Source organism: Schistocerca serialis, chromosome 1 (genome assembly GCF_023864345.2).
Source record: "Schistocerca serialis cubense isolate TAMUIC-IGC-003099 chromosome 1, iqSchSeri2.2, whole genome shotgun sequence".
In the NCBI taxonomy this organism is placed as follows: domain Eukaryota; kingdom Metazoa; phylum Arthropoda; class Insecta; order Orthoptera; family Acrididae; genus Schistocerca; species Schistocerca serialis.
The window spans coordinates 159,276,438-159,294,994 of record NC_064638.1 but is presented as its reverse complement, the minus strand read 5'-3'; the positions used below and the strand labels follow the sequence as shown (position 1 = coordinate 159,294,994).

General features: G+C 45.9%; 1 protein-coding gene across 1 annotated transcript in view; it reads left to right on the top strand.

Moving 5' to 3' along the window:
- Nucleotides 1-18,557, top strand: part of LOC126464785 (calcium-activated chloride channel regulator 1-like) — a 376,818-nt gene that overhangs the window by 284,170 nt on the left and 74,091 nt on the right. The gene's annotated exons all lie outside the window — the stretch shown is intronic.

The following is an 18,557-nucleotide window of genomic DNA, read 5'->3' as shown; positions in this document are numbered from 1 at the left end:
ACCACGCTTTGTATAATGGCTTGCTGAGCTATGTTGAAATGGGTAAGTACTTTAGTGCTTCTGTGTCTTAAACAGAGTTATGATTGCTCACTCATTTACTTTTTTAAGCGTTTAGTAGTGCTGAAATATTATTCTAAATGATGAAACCATTTTAAAACCACCATTTATTATGCAAGGTACCTTTATTTCACCGTGTACCTAAATCACATTATAACCAGTTTCGCCCTTTTGGACATTTTCAAATGTATCGCTTTGGTGATGTGTGTGGCACATTTAAAACCCAACACCTAACAGGTCCAAATATGACACTCACACTTCACCAGTGCTACACATTTAAAAACGACCAGCAATGTGATTTATATCTATATATATGAGGTACAAGAAAGCCATCCTCCGTAATGAAACTGACAGCTTATGGTAGTTTTAAAATAGTTACATCGTTTAGAAGTTACATTGAGACTGGCGATACATGAAGAAATTGTGACCAGTAAGGATTCTTCTTTTAAGCGATAACAGGTCCTGTAGACCACGCGCTGCATCATCGATTTGCTTCCATCTTCTCCTATCTCTCGCTGTGTCTCTCCACCCTGCGGAGATTCCTGTATCATCTTTCTCCTGTGGGGGAGGTCGGACCAGTGGTCCTGTTGCTTGTACAGGGCCCCCAAATGTCTTCTTAGGAATCCTGCTTGTTTCCGTTCTAGCCAAATGCCCAGCCCATTGCAATCTGCTGCTTTTTAATTTCTAGACGATAGTTCAAAATGGCTCTGAGGACTATGGGACTCAACTGCTGAGGTCATTAGTCCCCTAGAACTTAGAACTAGTTAAACCTAACTAACCTAAGGACATCACAAACATCCATGCCCGAGGCAGGATTCGAACCTGCGACCGTAGCGGTCTTGCGGTTCCAGACTGCAGCGCCTTTAACCGCACGGCCACTTCGGCCGGCTTAGACGATAGTGGGTTGCTTCATTAACTGATAAATTTCTTTCGAACTCTCCACAGCTCATTCTCAAATATATATCATCAGATTTTTCTCATCACTTTTCTTTCGAAAACATCCAGTTTTTCTCTTTCTTTCTTGGTCTACGGTGGCTCGAACGCTGCTGGCAGACGTCAGAATGCGCCGGTGGCGGCTGTCGCTTTCGTTCCCGCGAGGCGCAGTGCCGGCGTCACGCTCCCGTAGCATCGCCGCCGACGTGAAAGTGTGTCCGAGGCCCGCGGAGCGAATGCCGCTCCGTCCCACAGTCAGCCGGTACTGCGCTCTCCCGGTTGCCGCAGTTCGCCGTACGCCATCCACCGAGCTCTTGTGCGTCACACCCGGTGACGACACTTCAACCAATAGCAACGCGAGCTGTTAACGACGATTGCAACAAATCTCTACCGGAGAGGTACTAATAAGCTAATGCCACCTTGGTTCCCTCTGGGACATTTTTTTTCACGTCATCTGTTCGCAATTCCGTAAATTTGATGGTTTTTGGCTTACCTTCGGTGGTCTGCCTCCCTAACAAACACCAAAATGACCATTAAGACCGGAGGACCACCATACGATTTGTCACTCAACGTCAGACCGTGGAAACAATTCGCTACTAAACGTTCCTGTACCGATCTCCGGTGAGTCTTGCGATTATTTCTGGCACTTAAGGTGACTTCCAACTCACCAAACGTGTTTTCAACACTGAAAATTTAGTTCTTTCGCCGGGTTTCACACTGCATCCGCCGGCCGGAGTGGCCGAGCGGTTCTAGGCGCTACAGTCTGGAACCGCGCGACAGCTACGGTCGCAGGTTCGAATCCTGCCTCGGGCATGGATGTGTGTGACGTCTTTAGGTTAGTTAGGTTTAAGTAGTTCTAAGTTCTAGGGGACTTATAACCTCAGCAGTTGAGTCCCATAGTGCTCAGAGCCATTTGAACCATTTGAACACTGCATCCATCCTACTTCAACGAAAGCTGCTTGCACTCGTTTCCCAGCCTGACTCAATATTTGATGTAGGGAGAGGTGCAGTCGCGAAGAGGTTCGAGTGATAGTGATCAAGTGGTTGAGAAACACGGAAGGAAACTTTTAACGTCAGAGGAATGATAAAGTTGTACCCAGGCACACTGTATTAATTTCAGTGGTAATTACGTATATAGAAAATGGACTGAAGGGATATTTTCAACATATGTCAAGCAACGTAAAAAATAATGCTTCAGAAAACTGTTCTGTGTTGTACTAGGGAAAATACCGCAAAACGAACAAACCTGCGCAGCGTGACACTGTCCGCTTCCACCTCGTGTTTCGTTGCTAGATGTGGAGGAGACCTCGAGCATTTTGATCCAAAACCAATGGAATGGTGGTGTCGTACAGGTCTTGACTTACTATGCGACAATATTTTGGATAAAATTCAAAACCGTTCATAGCTGCCGTAACAGTTTGAAAGTAACATTTCTTTTCCACTTAGGCAGCAGTACTTTTTAACACTTCTTAGTTACACAACTAGCTTCGGCTTGAAAAGGCGTTGCCGAGTGTCTCTGTAAAAAAAGGTGGCGTACATTTGAAAATAACAGCGAACTCACACTGTGTACTAGCGTTCGTGATTATTTACAGTTCATACTGTCCGTGACTGGCTGACATGTAGTCGGTACACTCAAAGGCGGGAAAAAAGTGGTGCCAAGGTAGCTCAATGAAATCTGTTAGATGATGATTTCCAGTTACGTGTAATGCTCAGTTTGAGCATTATTCTAAGACTGGACGTACGAGTGTTTTATAAGGTATATCCTGTGTCCAGTTACTTCATTTTCCCAGTATCATACCAGTGAATAGAAGTCCGACACCTGCTTTGCTTTTCTACCTGTCGGAGAGAACTTCTGGAGTTATGTAACAGCAGTAACTGTCGCAAGTCAGGCTATCTTGCATCAGAATCGTTTATCATTTCTGTCAAAGGTAGACTGAGGCATATATAAAAAAAGCATTCTCAAATGCACTTGGCATTAAACATATAAGTGTGGTAGGAAACGAAAGCCCTACCTTCGAAGTAGTTAATGTTATGAGGTGCCTTGCTTGCACGCAGCAACTACATAGATTCGCCACAGGATCGGATAGTGGTAGACAGCAGCTACGGCAAAAATAGGAGGCAACACAGATTAACAGTGAACCGCCCTGAAGACGACGGCAGCAAGTCGATCGAAACGTCGTCAGTTTAGCTGTTTTGGTAGTTACAATGGCGAGGCCCAATACCCATAATTATTTTATCCATGTCAGCAAGAATTTGCAGCGATTTAGTAACAGACAGTTTACAAAACTTACGTATGAAGACTGTGCGTAGCGGTATCATTCTCGATTTACTTTCACTGTCTTTAAACCCTGGTATATTGCTAAATCCAGTGAACGATTAGTAATATCAATTGTATTACGTCTGTTTCGCTGTTGGTGGTGACTGTAAATGAGTCCAGACAGCATCTGTAGAGATGCTGTCTGACGATTGTCTTGACGTACTACCTCCTGAGTGTGTGTGTGTGTGTGTGTGTGTGTGTGTGTGTTTGTGGTAAGGCCTTACGGGACCAAACTTCTCAGTTCACTGGTCCCTAAGCTTACGCACTACTTAATCTAACTTAAACTAATTTACACTATGGACAACACACACACCCATGCCCGAGGGAGGACTCAAACCTTCGACAGGGGAAGCCGCGCGGACCGTGACAAGACCTCCTGAGTGTAGCTGTGTGTCTGCGTGTATTCGTGTTTCGTGGATTGATGTCCACTTGGGAACGATTTGTCTATTGTAAGACAGATGCGTAGCATAGCTGTTGTGCGAGCCCTCTCTGTTGTCTAACCTCAACTCTGCTGCAGCCGAGTCGTACGCAATACGGAATCTTATAGATCCACTCATAAAGAAACGAGGCGGACGCTGTAAAATGAAAACTGCTGAACGGATCGCAATGCCATTGCCCTACCAGAGTCATAAGGCCCCAGAATAGTCACCCACGAGGCGAAAGAGCGGGCACGTGCACGCAATAATCATCTACAACACGCAGTAGCGTTGTAAACAGTGGGACAGAGGCTTCAAAAGAGGAGCGAAGACGTGTGTAGTGCTTTGCTGACAGCGTAAGGAGTGCGGGGAACGAAAATTCATCAAAGAATGGCACAAGTGTACGAAGAGCACTGCATGTCCTTTGCAAGGGTCAAGGCGAGGCACAAGCAATTCAAGGGACGACGGATGTTATTGGCCGCTGACGCACGATATGGAACGCCAAACCGCATTGGCCAGCCACTAATTGCGCTCATGTCTTCCCTGGTGGAGAATGTCATCTTTCAGGTGTATAATTCGCCGTGTCTCGGAGCTGGTAGACCGACAAATTGCGATAGCAGCCATCGTCCCAGAGGTAGGGCTGAGCGTCGCACTTGCAGCGGACATCTGCGTTTGTGCCATTGTTCGGTGAGTGTCCGTTCTCCAGACTCCTTCCGTTGAAAAAAAAAAAAAAAAAAAAAGCACAATACATCCATCGGCTCGTCTTTTGATGCCTCCTCTGTTTTCAACTACTGCTACCGAGTGCAGCTGACGGTTGATGCATGCACGGGCTCCGTCTGTCGACGCGTCGGTGTGCGCCCATGTTAGTCTAGCGGCAAGTTAGGGGCCCTAGCGCTCGGACAGGGATGACACCTTCTTCCGTAGGGAACGGCATCAGTGGTTTTCGTTCTCTAGCCTCCGGCCTCGTTCCTCTTTGGACGCACCTTACATGTACGCAGTGTCATGTACCTTCTGGATGAGACAGCAAAATGTAATATAAGATATTCGGACAAGAGAACAGCTGGACACGGAGAAAGGCACGCGACTCTAATAGGGCGATGCCGTGCGCCAGACCCGACGTTTATTGGAAGAAAAAAAAATCTAGGAAGCCGCGGAAGGGAAAGAATAGCGGGAGTGCACACACTGGCGTAGAAGTCGCGCGACGCGGAAAGCAGCGGAAGCGGAAGAGGGGGCGAGGGGAGGAATGGGAGAGGTACAGAGCACAATATTTCTGCCGCCGTCACCCGGAGCAGCAAAGGAGCGACGCGTCGCTCGGCTGACGACTGCCGAGGTAGTCGGCGGTAGCTCTGGCTATCTGCCGGTGGCCGGCAGCTCCGGATGAAATGTGTTCGGCCCTGAGCGTTGTAGCCGCCCCGGAATGCTCGCCGTGTTCAGTCCGGCAGGCCTCACTTGCTTGCAGATTCCTCGCGGGACCTCTCCGCGCTACGCCGGCAAATAAATTAATCAGGTCGGCCGGCTGTGCTCGTTCCGATTAGCCTCGAGCCCGCCTGCGGCCCGGGGGTGGGGAGGGGGTGATGCGCAGTCGGCGTTATTAGTGCCGTCCGATCCCCACCCCGCCCCCTTCCCGGTTGCGGGGGAGGGAGGCGGGGTGAAATCGCGTGGCTGCAGAGAATAAAATAATAATAAGAGCAGCGCGTCCCATGCAGGGAAGGAGGAGGGAAGGGAGAGGGGGGGGGGGTGCTGACGTCCGCCCGTCCATTAGCGAGGTCACCGGCCAGCCGAGGGCGTGTCCCGGCGCGATGAGTCGAAATAACAGGGTACGGCGCGGAGACGGCGCCGGTCCCGGTACTGTGCCGTGGGGGCGGCAGGTAAAGCGGGCGTTCCCACGACCTGGCCGTCAGCACAGAGCCGCTGCGCCTCCCACACCAACAGAAACACCCTCAACCTCGAGGGACTGCCAGTCTGTATCTCCCCGCCAATTTCACACTGGCGACAAATTCCAAACAGACAAGGTCAACCATCATCTTCTATAAAGAACCATCAAATGCTGGATACATCTGCTAGGTGTTTGACTGTCATGGTTACAAATGAAAGGGGCGGTAGAGGACAAGAAAATAAGCGAAAAATCCTAATAAATATACATGGTTTGGAAACTTTGAAGTAGAAAAATCCAGATGTTGAAAGGGGTAAAACTGAATGGGAATAGCTAGTCAAGTAGTGAAGTCCTTGCATATTCGCAATACCGATTTCTCGGCGTTTGCAGTTGCATCTTCTGGTACATACTTAGTGTTTCATGTGCACTGATTGAGCCAAAACTTTATGACCACTTGTTAATAGCTTGCTTGTCCGTGTTTGATATGAAATACGTCACTGATTCTGCGTATCAGATTCAAATGGCTCAACTGGCTCTCAGCACTATGGGACTTAACTTCTGAGGTCATCAGTCCCGTAGAAATTAGAACTAATTAAACCTAATTAACCTAAAGACATCACACATCCGTGCCCGAGGCAATATTTGAACCTGCGACCGTAGCGGGCGCGCGGTTCCAGACTGTAGCGCCTAGACCCGCTCGGCCACCCCTGCCGGCGCGTATGAGGGATCCGACAGTTTGTTGGTAGGTTTGTGGAGGTATGTGGCATTAGATGTCTACGCATATGTCTCGTAATTCGCTTAAATAACGGGTCGCTGATCTGCCCACGCGCTGATGGCGCCCGATAGCGACCCAGATGGGTTCCCAGGCGAATTTGGTCGTCGAGACATCAACGTGAGTTCACTATTATGCTCCCAAAAACCCCAGTCGCACGGTTCTAGCTCCGAGACACGGCGAATTATACACCTGAAAGATGACATTCAAGACCAGGGAAGATATGAAGCATGAAGGGATGCAGGTGGTTCGCAGCCGTCAGCGTGTCTTAGATTACTACCACAGGTCCCATGCAAGCGCAGTAGAATGTCTCCCATAGCATAATACTGCTCTCACCAGTCTTCGTCCGTGACGCGCTGCACGTTTCAAGCCGTCGTTCGATGACAGCGTTTGTGAAGACGACCATCGACCTAATGTAGCAAAAATGTGATTCACCCGAAGAGCCGACACGTTTCCATTGCTCGACAGGCGAATGCCGATAGTACCGTGCCCACTGCAGTCGTAACTGGAGATGTCGTTGGGTCAGCATGTGAACACGTACGGGTAGTGTGTGCTGCGGAGCTCCATGCTCGATATGTACGATGAACAATGTGCCCCGAAACACTTGTGCGTGCACCAGCGTTGTGCTTTTTCGGCAGAGATACCACAGATCACCATCTATCCTACTTTACAGAGCAGACAACCTCGGAACCTCACGTTCTGTGAAGAGTCGTCGACGTCCAGCCATTTAGCGCCTAGTGACTGTTTCACTGTCCTTCTACTTCTTTGCTCACGACCATAGCACGTGCACATTCGACCAGCTTCGCCGTTTTCGGGATACTCGTTTACAGGCTTTGCGTAGTAATAATCTGCCTTTGTCAGAGTCGCTTATCTCAATGGATTTCTCCTTTGCAGGCGATATCTTCGGGGGGGTGGTCCCCCGTCCGTGTCTGCCCCGCTTACACACTTTAGCTGCCGCAACGTCACGTGCCCGCACAGCCACCAGGCGGCATCCGACGTCACGGTGGGCAGTGGTCATAATGTTTTGGCTTATCAGTGTAGCTGCTGTAGTTTACGACTAACGTGGTGTAATGGCCGACGCCGACTCGCAATATCCTCAGCAATTAGGTAAATTAAAACTTGCGTGACCGCGTTAGGTGTGTGGTAGTGGCAGGAATCTCTTAAAACCAGTACCGTCGAATTTCAAATGTGCAGATGCCATGTGCAAACAAGAGCATCCCTATTGAAGCTCGTACATTTTTCATCCGGATATAGTAATGCTCTCGTTTGCACAGGACAGTACAGTATGTACAGTGTGTATTCACTATGCGCCTATGTGACGCTACTACATTTTTACATCTGATCATGGCTACAAATCCAAAACCGGTGTTCAGTTTTAGTAAAATATTATGTCTGAATCTTCAGCATGCTAGGGTTGGATCAGGTCTGCAACTTTTATTGTGATTACAACAAATATAATGAAAGCAGTTTTAAGTTGCAAAGGAAGAACAGTCCGAAACCGGTCATTAACTAAATAAAGTTCCATAATGGCTATTGTAAATAACTATGTGAACAAGACAGTGTCTTTTATTATCTAATCATCCTGTATCCTCGTACAGTCACTGAAAGACAACACTTCTCCGTGCACTGCAGCGTCATTAGCAACCGTCAGATCATCCTGGTGTGTAGAGAACACGAGCGGTCCTGTTACTCTTCCCTGGGGCACTCCTGACGTTACTTTTTTCTCCGATGAACACTTCCCACTTATCCGCAGTTGCGAATATTAAAATTTTGGAACATTGTGACAGATTAAAACTGTGCGCCCGACAGGGACTCGAATCTGGGATATTCGTCTTTTGTTGGTATGCCGACCTTTTTTTTTGGGAATGGGGGGAGGGAGGTGGCTTAATGCTACCACTCCAGCCCATCTTATGCTAGCCAATATTATGCCTTCTCGGTTTAGCTGCAGTGCCGTTAATGTTCTCCTCACGAACCGTAAACTAAAAGATTAAATTTTACACTTGAAATTGAATTTTAAAAAAGCTCCTTATCTCAACAAAGGACCTAAGATAATACTTGGAACTTAGAAAGTCTTCAGCGACAAAACCGCTATACTGAGTCGCGATAAACCTTCTTGAATCAGTTAGACTAAATGTCCAGTAATGGAGTTAGATCTGAATTAGTGAAAAAGAAACTAAGCTAAGTTCGTGAACTACGCTAAGTTGTAAACCAGTGTTTCTTGTTTCACCGAGTCGTGGACGAAATATAACTGCTACAGTTAAGTTAAATAAATGAAGGAATAAAGCAAATCTACTTGCAAGTAGAGTAATCATCACGTCGCTCTGTCACTCTTGCCATCCTTTTGGTGCATCCTAGAAAATACAACTGAAGAGTAACAGATATGATATTCCTTTCCCATATAAATTCTAATTCTTGTTCTCGATGATGGAACAAAATAACTGAAAAATTAATTCGAAAAGTCGTACGCTGTTTAAGCTACGTAATGAAAACTATTTTTCCTATGAACACCCAATGATGAGCTTCAACGATCGAAAGACATGACACTAATAAAGCTAAGTAACAATGCAGAAAAACATTTTAACACCTATAACTACATGCCGCGCGGGATTAGCCGAGCGGTCAGAGGCGTTGCTTCGAGTCCTCCCTCGGACATGGGTGTGTGTGTTTGTCCTTAGGATAATTTAGGTTAAGTAGTGTGTAAGCTTAGGGACTGATGACCGTAGCAGTTGAGTCCCATAAGATTTCACATAAATTTGAAAAAAAAAAGAATTATAACCACACTAACAAATTAGTCATTTTGATGAAAATTTCGTGTACCATTCCTTGTGAAGACGTGTTACTCGTACTAATTTCATTATCAGCATCATCGTTGCAAAGGGGTCTGCTTCGTCCCGTACGATAGGAGAGCGCTTACATAGCGGGAGTCTTTCCAAGAGTGACAAGGCGCGTTTTCTCTCGAGTTGTGAAAGATGCCTGCAGTTTCTTTCGTGCAGCGTACAGTTGGAATCGCACTGATCACTTCTTTCATGCGACATCCAGGAGCGCCAAAGGAAAACGTCGGTTTCTCAATAAATAAAATTATTTCTGAAGCGAAATTTTTGGCGTCCATTCGGCAGGGTGGTCCCAAGGTAGTCTAGTTCGATATTCGTTTTAGTGGTATTTACTAGCGGGGACAGTAAAACACGGAGAAGTCGCTGCCCCGTCTGATCTAGTGCTCTGTCCCGCGCCGTCTTCTACCGCTATGCAGCAGCGCTACGCAGTCACTGCTTGAGTACTGTTTGTTATTCTTCGCGTTTTACTGCCTCTGTTAATAAATATCGCCAAACCGAATATCGCTCTAGGCTAATTTGGGACCGCTCTACCTAATGGGCATATAAAATTTCGCTTTAAAAATTGTTTCGATTATAATGGGAAATAAATCGTTTTTTCTGTTTGGGCATAGGGATGGCGTTCATCGCTGAAACCATAGGTTTGCGGTTATATCGCTTTCTTCCAAGCCAATATATAATCTGACTGTTAAAACCTATCAATATAACCGTTTTATGAAATAACAGATTTTTCGGTCATTTCCTGTAATGATCATAGAAATAGAACGAAGATTGATAAATTTTGGGTATCTCTGTTCCGAGATACATAGAATCCAAACATTAAATGAATTAGGCAAATAAAATAAAACTTCGTCCGTCCACCGTTTGCTGCTTTTCTCGAAAAGTGATAAGTGGTCGACTGCTACAAAAATCACCAGTATTAATTCTTATTTTTTCAAACTCTGAGCAAAAATTATGGTGTAATCGGTGACCATATCACTGTTTGGGCATTACGAATAGTCAGTACAATAGGGTGAAAACTGTTTTTCGTGTCAATTTGTCCCTTTTCAAGGGCTACTAGCAGAAAAAGGCATATTATTTTGAAACAGGTATCAGATCAGCTAATTTCTATTTTTAAACTATGAATGAATTATTATTAACTTTTTAATTTATTACTGTTACTTTTATTTCCTTCCTCTTCTATTTCATAGAAATGGAAGAGAAATCTTTAATCTTTTAAAGCAAAGACGCATTGCACTTCACTGCTATGTCGCTTCACAAAAATATTTCGAGACTAAGGTCGGAGCCATTGTGCAGTACATCGGATGACCGGTGACAATACACAGAAACTACCATATAGACCAGATGGTGACAAGTCTTGCACACTGCAAGTGCAAGCGTACATTAAGCCTCGACTCATGGCGGCTGAGACATAATTGCCTCGGCAATGCTGTACCAATTCTTATGTCATGGGTCTGTCAGATAACAAAACAGCACTGATCGCTTTTCCCATTGTGTATAATAACGCAACATTTCAAACCAATGCAAACTTTACGAATAAAGAACTACTCCTTTTCTTAATAAAAAAGATTTATTTAAAAACGAAAAATCTTTGCTCTGCTGTTATCGGTAATTGAGATTTTGGTTTTTTATTCGATTATTAGTAAATTTAAAAATCACCTGTTATAATGGAGACCAAACATACACTGAAAAATACCGGTAGTTCAGAACTAAAATTACGGTATCGGGTTTTAACCGCTCGATTTTGTCCATCCTTACTTGGACAGCGCACGAGAGACTTGATGGATGACCAAACCAACACACTACAAAAACGAAATTGCAAATATCTCCCGAAACATCAGCGGTGACACTCGTAAAAGTGGGCCCGGTACTGACCCTTGCGGGACAGCCGCTCTGACAGATGCACGGCGCCCGCCGGTGGTGCTCGCGCTGTTTTGCCGGACGGCTGGTGATGGCGGCGGGAGCGCGGACGCTGCGGCGGGCGCCATATGGGCGCGGGTGGCGGCAATAAAGGCCCGGCAGTGTTTTGTGTTTACGGGCCCGCCAGCCGCCAGCCAGCCGCGCAGAGCCGCCGGCCGTATCGATCACGCGCGCCCGCGCTCACCTCGCCGCACGCACGCACGCCCCTTTGTCGGTGGCCGCCCGCACGCACGCGCTGCGCAAGTGGCGCGCGTCTGCGGCCCGCTGGCGGCCAAATTGCGCCCCTCCGGTCGCCGCCTCAGGTGCCGAAACACTTGCTACTCACGCACTGCCTTACCCTGCCCATACTGTGCTCATCTGCAGCGCAGCAAGTGAATTGCCTGCACGAGGAAGCAGTGCGTCCCGTTGCTCACTACACGAGCAGAGATGTGAAATGAACCATTCGCTTAGATATTATCTCAGGGGGACGAGTGTTCGTGAGTATTCCGCAAGCTACCTTACAGTGGGTGGCAGAGGGTACTTTGCGCGCCTTAATCATTCCCCCACTTTCAATGACCGACCCCCTCCCCCCTATAATTCCTCTCTGCACTCCCATATTTTTCTAATTTTGCTCAATTCTAGAGATATAACTGAAGGCATGTCTCAGGAAACTATGATCTTCAATGGTTGTTCTTGTTGTGGTCTTCAGTCCAAAGACCGGTTTGATGCAGTTCTCCGTGCTACTCTATCCTGTGCAAGCCTGTCCATCTCCAAATAACTGCTGCATCTTACATCCTTCTGAATCTGCGTACTGTATTCATTTCTTGATCTCCCTCTACGATTTTTACCCATCACACTTTCCTATAGTACTAAACTGGTGATCCTTTGGTATCTCAGAATGTGTCCTATCAACCGACCCCCTCTTCTAGACAGGACGTGCCACAAATTTCTCTTCTCCTTAGTTCTACTCAATACCTTATCTTTAGTTATGTGAACTACCCGTCTAATCTTCAGCATTCTGCTGTATCACCCATTGCAAAAGCTTCTATTCTCTTCTTGTCTAAACAGTTTATCGCCCATTTTTCACTTCCATGAGTTGCTACAATCCACACAAACACTTTCAGGAAAGACGTCCTAACTTTTAAATCTATATTCGATGTTAACCAATTCCTCTTTTTCATAAACGCGTTTCAAGCCATTGCCAGTCTACATTTTGTATCTTCTCTACTTCGGCCATCATCAGTTAGTTTGCTGCTCGAACAATCAAATTCATCTACTGCTTTAAGTCTCTTATTTTCTGATCCACTTCCCTTAACATCACTTAATTTAATTCGACTGCATTCCATTATCCTTGTTTTCCTTTAGTTCAAAAAAATGTTTCAAATGGCTCTGAGCACTATGAGACTGCTAAGGTCATCAGTCCCCTAGAACTTACAATTACTTAAACCTACTAACCTAAGGACATCACACACATCCATGCCGGTGGCAGGATTCGAACCTGCCACCTTAGCGGTCGCGCAATTCCAGAATTTCGCGCCTAGAACCGCTCGGCCACACCGGGCGGCTTTCCTTCAGTTGATGTTCATGTTTCTTGTGGTGGTAAGTTGCTGTGGCACCAAACTGCTAAGGTCATTGCTAAGGTCATCGGTCTCTACGCTTACAAACTGCTTAATGTAACTTAAACTAACTTACGCTAAGGACAACCGACACACATCCATGCCCGAGGGGGGACCTGAACCTCCGACGGGGGGAACCACGCGAATCGTGGCAAGGCGCCCGAGACCACGCGGCTACACAGTGTGGCGATGTTCGTGTTACATCCTTCTTTCAAGACGCTGTCTAGTTCGTTCAACTAAGTCCTTTGCTATGTCTGGCAGAATTACAATGTCATTGGCAAAATTTAAAATTTTTATTTATTCTCCCTTAACTTTAATTCCTAATACAAATTTTTCTTTGGTTTTCTTTACTGCTTGCACGATGCACAGATTGAATATCGTCGGGGATGGCGTGAAACTCTGGCACTCGCTTCTCAACCGCTGTTACCTTTTCATGCTCCTGCCGTTTTGTAATGAATGAAAAACACCCTCTCCATCACTATTTTTTTAATTATTTAAATTATCATAGGCACTATTGCAAATCTGAAGTTGATCTGCTAGTTAAACCGAAGCGGGTCATCATCAATAAAAAAAATAGTTATCCAGAAATTGCTTTTCATTTGCGAGGTATAAGCTGTAAGAAGTAATGTGTTTCACGACTTCTGTTCCAACGTCAGCTTTTGCAATTTCGAAATGAAGCCTTTCCTGTTTCACGTTAGCGCATCCCATTGGCATTTATTGATCAATTTCTTGACACTCAAACTAACATACCAGTTGGGTTAGCGGTAAATATTAAATGTTGTGGAACTTATTAATTTCTTTTCTTTGGGCGCTGAAGGAAGAGCGGAAAGCATCAAAGTAAGACAGACTTCCACAGAGCTGTTGCAAAACATGTTCATGGTTTGCTGAGTATTCTGAGAAGCGAGGTCTCCCAGGATACACAAATTCAGGTGGACACATATAGTGTCACGTAACAGTGTATCTGCGTTAGTTTGGAAAGTGTCTTTTTTAAAAACAGATTATGGTAGTTGAGCATCATTTATTCTTCTTTAACGAAAGTATGTCATTTTTTGAAGCTCAACTATTTTACACTTGCTTCTAGCGGATTTTTTATACTTGTGTGATGCTCGACGTTCTTACATTTATTTTCAACTAATTTTTGATATATTTTTTGACTTAACCTTTGTAGGGCGTGTTTATCCTCCGAACCATATCTGTCGTCGGCTTACCTATTGTTTAAATCTCTACCAAACTTCTGAAGATGCCAGATTAATGTGTTGAGACCGGTAAAATGAAATCAAAAATTTCTCTGCAGCTGCTGAACAAAATGTACGAAATCGTTTAAATATCTGGGCGTAACGTTGCAAAGCGATATGAAGCAAAACTACCGTGTGAGGATTGTGGTAGGGAAGGCGAGTGGTCGACTTCGGTTTACTGGGAGAATTTTAGGAAAGAGTGGTCATTTGCGAAGGAGAAATCATATAGGACGCTAGCGCAACCTGTTCTTGAGTTCTGCTCCAGTGTTTGGGATCCGCACATCGGACTAAAGGAAGAAAATGCAGCAGTTATCCAGAGACGGGCTGCTAGATTTGTTACAGGTAGGTTCGAACAACACGCAAGTGTTACGGAGATGCTTCGGAAAAGCAGATGGGAATCCTGGAGAGAAGAACACTAGTGAGAAAATTTAAAGAACCGCCATTTGAAGCTGACTGCAGGACGATCCATCTTCTGACAACATACATTTCGCGTAGGGTCCTAGGGGCCCCGAGGATAACATACGAGAAATTACGAGTATTACGAAAACGTATAGATAGTCTGTTTTCCTAGCTCTATTTGCGAGTAGAATATGAAGGGAAACGACTAGTAGTGGTACAGGATGTTGGATGTGGAGTATGTGTGCAGATGTAGATGTAGACGAACGAATTCATATTCGGTAGTGGTAAGTTCTTAAGATATGGCAAGCATTAGATTCAGGAGACATTTCTTAACTGCCTAAAGCTGTTATATTGAAAAATTCATTATGTTCGACTGGTTTCTGTCATAAATCGTCACCAGGTAGACCTGCAACGACTGTGATGGAAGTGCATTAGTCAGGCTCTTGAACATGGTGATATAAATACGTAGATTCATTCGTAACAGAACAAATGCAAATACTCAGAAACGCTATCAACATAATATGACATCGAAAATATAGGTAGACCACATGAACCACTTGCACAAAGCAACGTGGTTTTACAGTATGGTTCAGTTTGTTGACATCAGATGAACAAGTTATGAGTGACCGTTGTATAACGAAAAAGTGGCTCTAAAATAATAAAAAAACAGTAAAATAGAAGGTTACGTTGTCATAAAATAGAGCAACAACACTACTCTCTTACCTGGATAAATCATTAGCCTACTAAAACATGGGAGGAATGTAATGCCTATTGGTGATTTTGTTTTCAGAGTGACACACACATAAACCTGCGTAAACTGCATTAACTTCTCAATAAAACCGCTTCTTTAGCTTTATATATGAGCTGTGTAACGAAGTCTTTAATTAAGCAATTTGGTTCTCTTCTTCCACAGTACTACGAAAAACGAATTTAAAGTTTTTAGCACAGCTTGCTACTGTGGGTACGCAATAGTAGCTTGACGCGTTCTTAATCATGTTCTCAGTCAGTCCATTACTTTGCTGAGTCCATAAACTCCCTGTTGTATCTGTTTAAAGCGCTTTGGACTACGGCGCACTTACAGCGTGTCTCTTCAGTGCTTGTGTACGGTCGCACTCTCCCTTAACGGACAGCGCTGGCTCGCAATCGCTGCGTCGCGCGGGGTCGAATCAATGTGGCACATTGAAACTTTATTAAAACTGCAAAATTGCTGTCGTTATTAATACACAGCAAATAGCTAGCGACCGCGCAGCATACTGCCAAAACCAATTCGCAACATATTTATTACGGCTTTATCCTATTACACGTCAGCGTAACGGGATTACAGTTACTGCTTTGAACTAACACTGGCCCCATTTAAGCAATTACCCTGTCCGCCTGGTTCAGGTTCTTGCCGCCATACCGCAACAGCGCTCTGTCCAAGCGGTCATCTCGCCGAACTGAAGGTCGTGGCGTGGTCCTAATCGATGTTGGATGTGGAGCGTCAGTGACAAAAATGAACGTCCGCAGGAGAGGATTAGCTGGAGGCAGTTTCAAAAATCGTGAAGAGCTCAGAAGAGATGGGAAAGATTTGGCAGCGATGTTTCACTGCTAGCTTATCGCAGCTGAATTCTCACTGTTAAACCTTGGCGCAGTTCATCCCTACATTAAAAAAATGTACGAGGTGTGGCTATAATCTCGCGTTCGTGATAAACAGTCTTCGTCATATAGTCCTTTTGGTAAAAGATAGGTATCAGCAAGAGTTTTTTTGATGTGAAACTTCACGACAATTCGTTATTATATTACTAAACTTATAATATTTCCGGCAAAAGAAAATAACAGCTCTTACACAAACAAAGGCTACGGCCACACCGCTTTGTCTACAGTCACCAGAGATGCCGCATTCCACTGAGAAGGCTTCACGAGTGGTCCAAGCGTTTCCATGATGGTCAAGATGACTCATGCTCGGGACGCACTTCTACATTAAAAACAGATGCGAATATTGAAAAATTAGGTAATCTGGTTCCGTCTGATCGTCGATTGAGTACTCAATCGAGTGCTGAAACTGTAGTAATTGACAAAGAATGCGTAAGGCAAATATTACATAACCAGTTTAACACGAGAAAAGTGTGCGCCAAACTTTCGCCGAAAACTGTCCGCACCTGAAGAAGCTCGTGAAGATGTTCCAATGATCCTAATTTCTTGAGAAGAGTGATAACATGTGAAGAATCTTGGATTTTCACTTATGATCCAAAAATTAAGCGCCAATCCATGCCCTGGAAGGGTCCAATTTCAGCAAGAGGGGAAAAATCTCGAATGAGCAGATCAAGATTCAAAGTGATGATGACTATTTTTCTCGATATTCAAAGCATTGTCTTCACAGTCCGCTCTACATGTCCTAGACCCCGTATGGAAAAGATTGACAAGACGAACGGACAGGATGATGGACACGACTTCAGACGTCACGGAATAACTTCCATGGTACTAGAGGGAGATGTAGAGGGTAAAAACTGTGCTGGAAGACAAGAGATTGGAATAGCTCAAGCGAATAGTTGAGGACATAGGTGGCAGTTGCTACTCTGAGATGATAAGTTTGGCACAGGACAGGAATTCGTGGTGGTCCGTATCAACGCAGTCAGAGGACTAATGGCCAAAAAGATCGTTTTATAGGTACGGAATGATCAACCGGCGGTGTCATTCCTCTTCTGCACATTTTGTTTTTTCGTGCCCGTCTCGGCCCTCGCCTCCCTTTCGCTGTTCTAGACGCAATAGTGCTCGCCGTCTCTCGGACCTGCCTCCCGGGTCGTGGCTGGACACAGAACTGAAGCGCCTCTCTTAGCCTCGGGTCTGCTGTTTCCGCACCGTACCGCTCTCCACTGGCCAGCCGCCATTCGGATTGCGCCGCCGGCGACCGGAAAACAGGATCAGCGGCCGGCGACTGGAGAAACCTATTCCAGCCGGGCCGCGGAGCCGCTGCGATCCCATATTCGGCCGAGCGCGCACCGCCGCGCCGCCGAATCGCTTTCTGTCCGGCGCGCTTTCAGCCGTCGACGGCGCGGCGCCGCTGTCGGCAGACAACGCCATTAAACGGGCCGTGTCCGATGGCATTAGCCGGGTTCGCTTCTTTCGTCGCGCCACTACCGTCTGCTGCTGCTGCTGCCTGCCCGGCCCGCGGCGTTCGTGCTCGGTGACCGCAGACAATGTGGCGGCCACGTGCAGGGAACGGCCGAGAGACCGGTCCGGCACCGCTGCCCAGTCTGCTCCGAGCGCCTCGATTAGATTAGCTCGCCGAGTCCGTCTGCCGTCACTAATTCAATTCTGCTCTACTGCTTCTCACCTCCTCCAATATTTCGCTTGTCTCGTCCTGCTGTTTACATTCTTCCTCAACTGAAACTTCAGCTTGAAATTAATGCATTATTTGGTAAAAGTTTAGATCGTGGCCAGTACCGTACTCAACGTGTTTCGTGCTGCCGTGTTGTGGGCGCTCGCCATGAGGGGGTGAATGTTAGCTGCTGGTTCTCCGCAGCGCATGAGAGAATAGTGGGCAGACGACGTGTTACCTGGCGTACCAGCAGGGGTAGGAATATTGTCACATTGTCACGTCAGTATAGATGCGCAATCAGATACTTCTCGGAAGAGAGCAGCGACCGACTGTATTCGCCGGAGTTAATACGACATCTGCCGTAGTAAATGAGTGTTGCGTAAGATATGGCGGAAATGAGAACCCACCTGGATGTGAGAAGTACATATTCTCCGACGGTTGAGTGTCTGCTGAATACTTATATGAACTCTTCAGCAACTGTATCTCACATTCGTGACATGAAATCACATTCCTTAGCTTCGGCAACTCACGGTTTCCTTCCAGTGTAATCTAAGCCTCCGGTTACGCTACAGATAGCCCTATGAACGCAAGGTTCATTCAGAGAGAGCTTATTTTCTCGTACCCATTCGTCAGCTTCGCCACTCTGAAAAAAGAGTGTCACTTTTCAACCTAACGTAGACCTCGGGCTATGCTACAGATCAGTCTGTCACCACAGAGATGCTTGTTTTGACGCACACATTCGACGGCGTCGCCAGTACGCAATAAAATTGTCACTTTTGAACTTAACCTACACGTCGGGCTACGGTATATCAGTCTATCACCACAGCCTTCAATCCGAGACAAAGCTTTTTTTTGCGTAAAATATATCTTGCCCTCGCCAACACATACAACCAAATTATCTCCTGAATCCAACC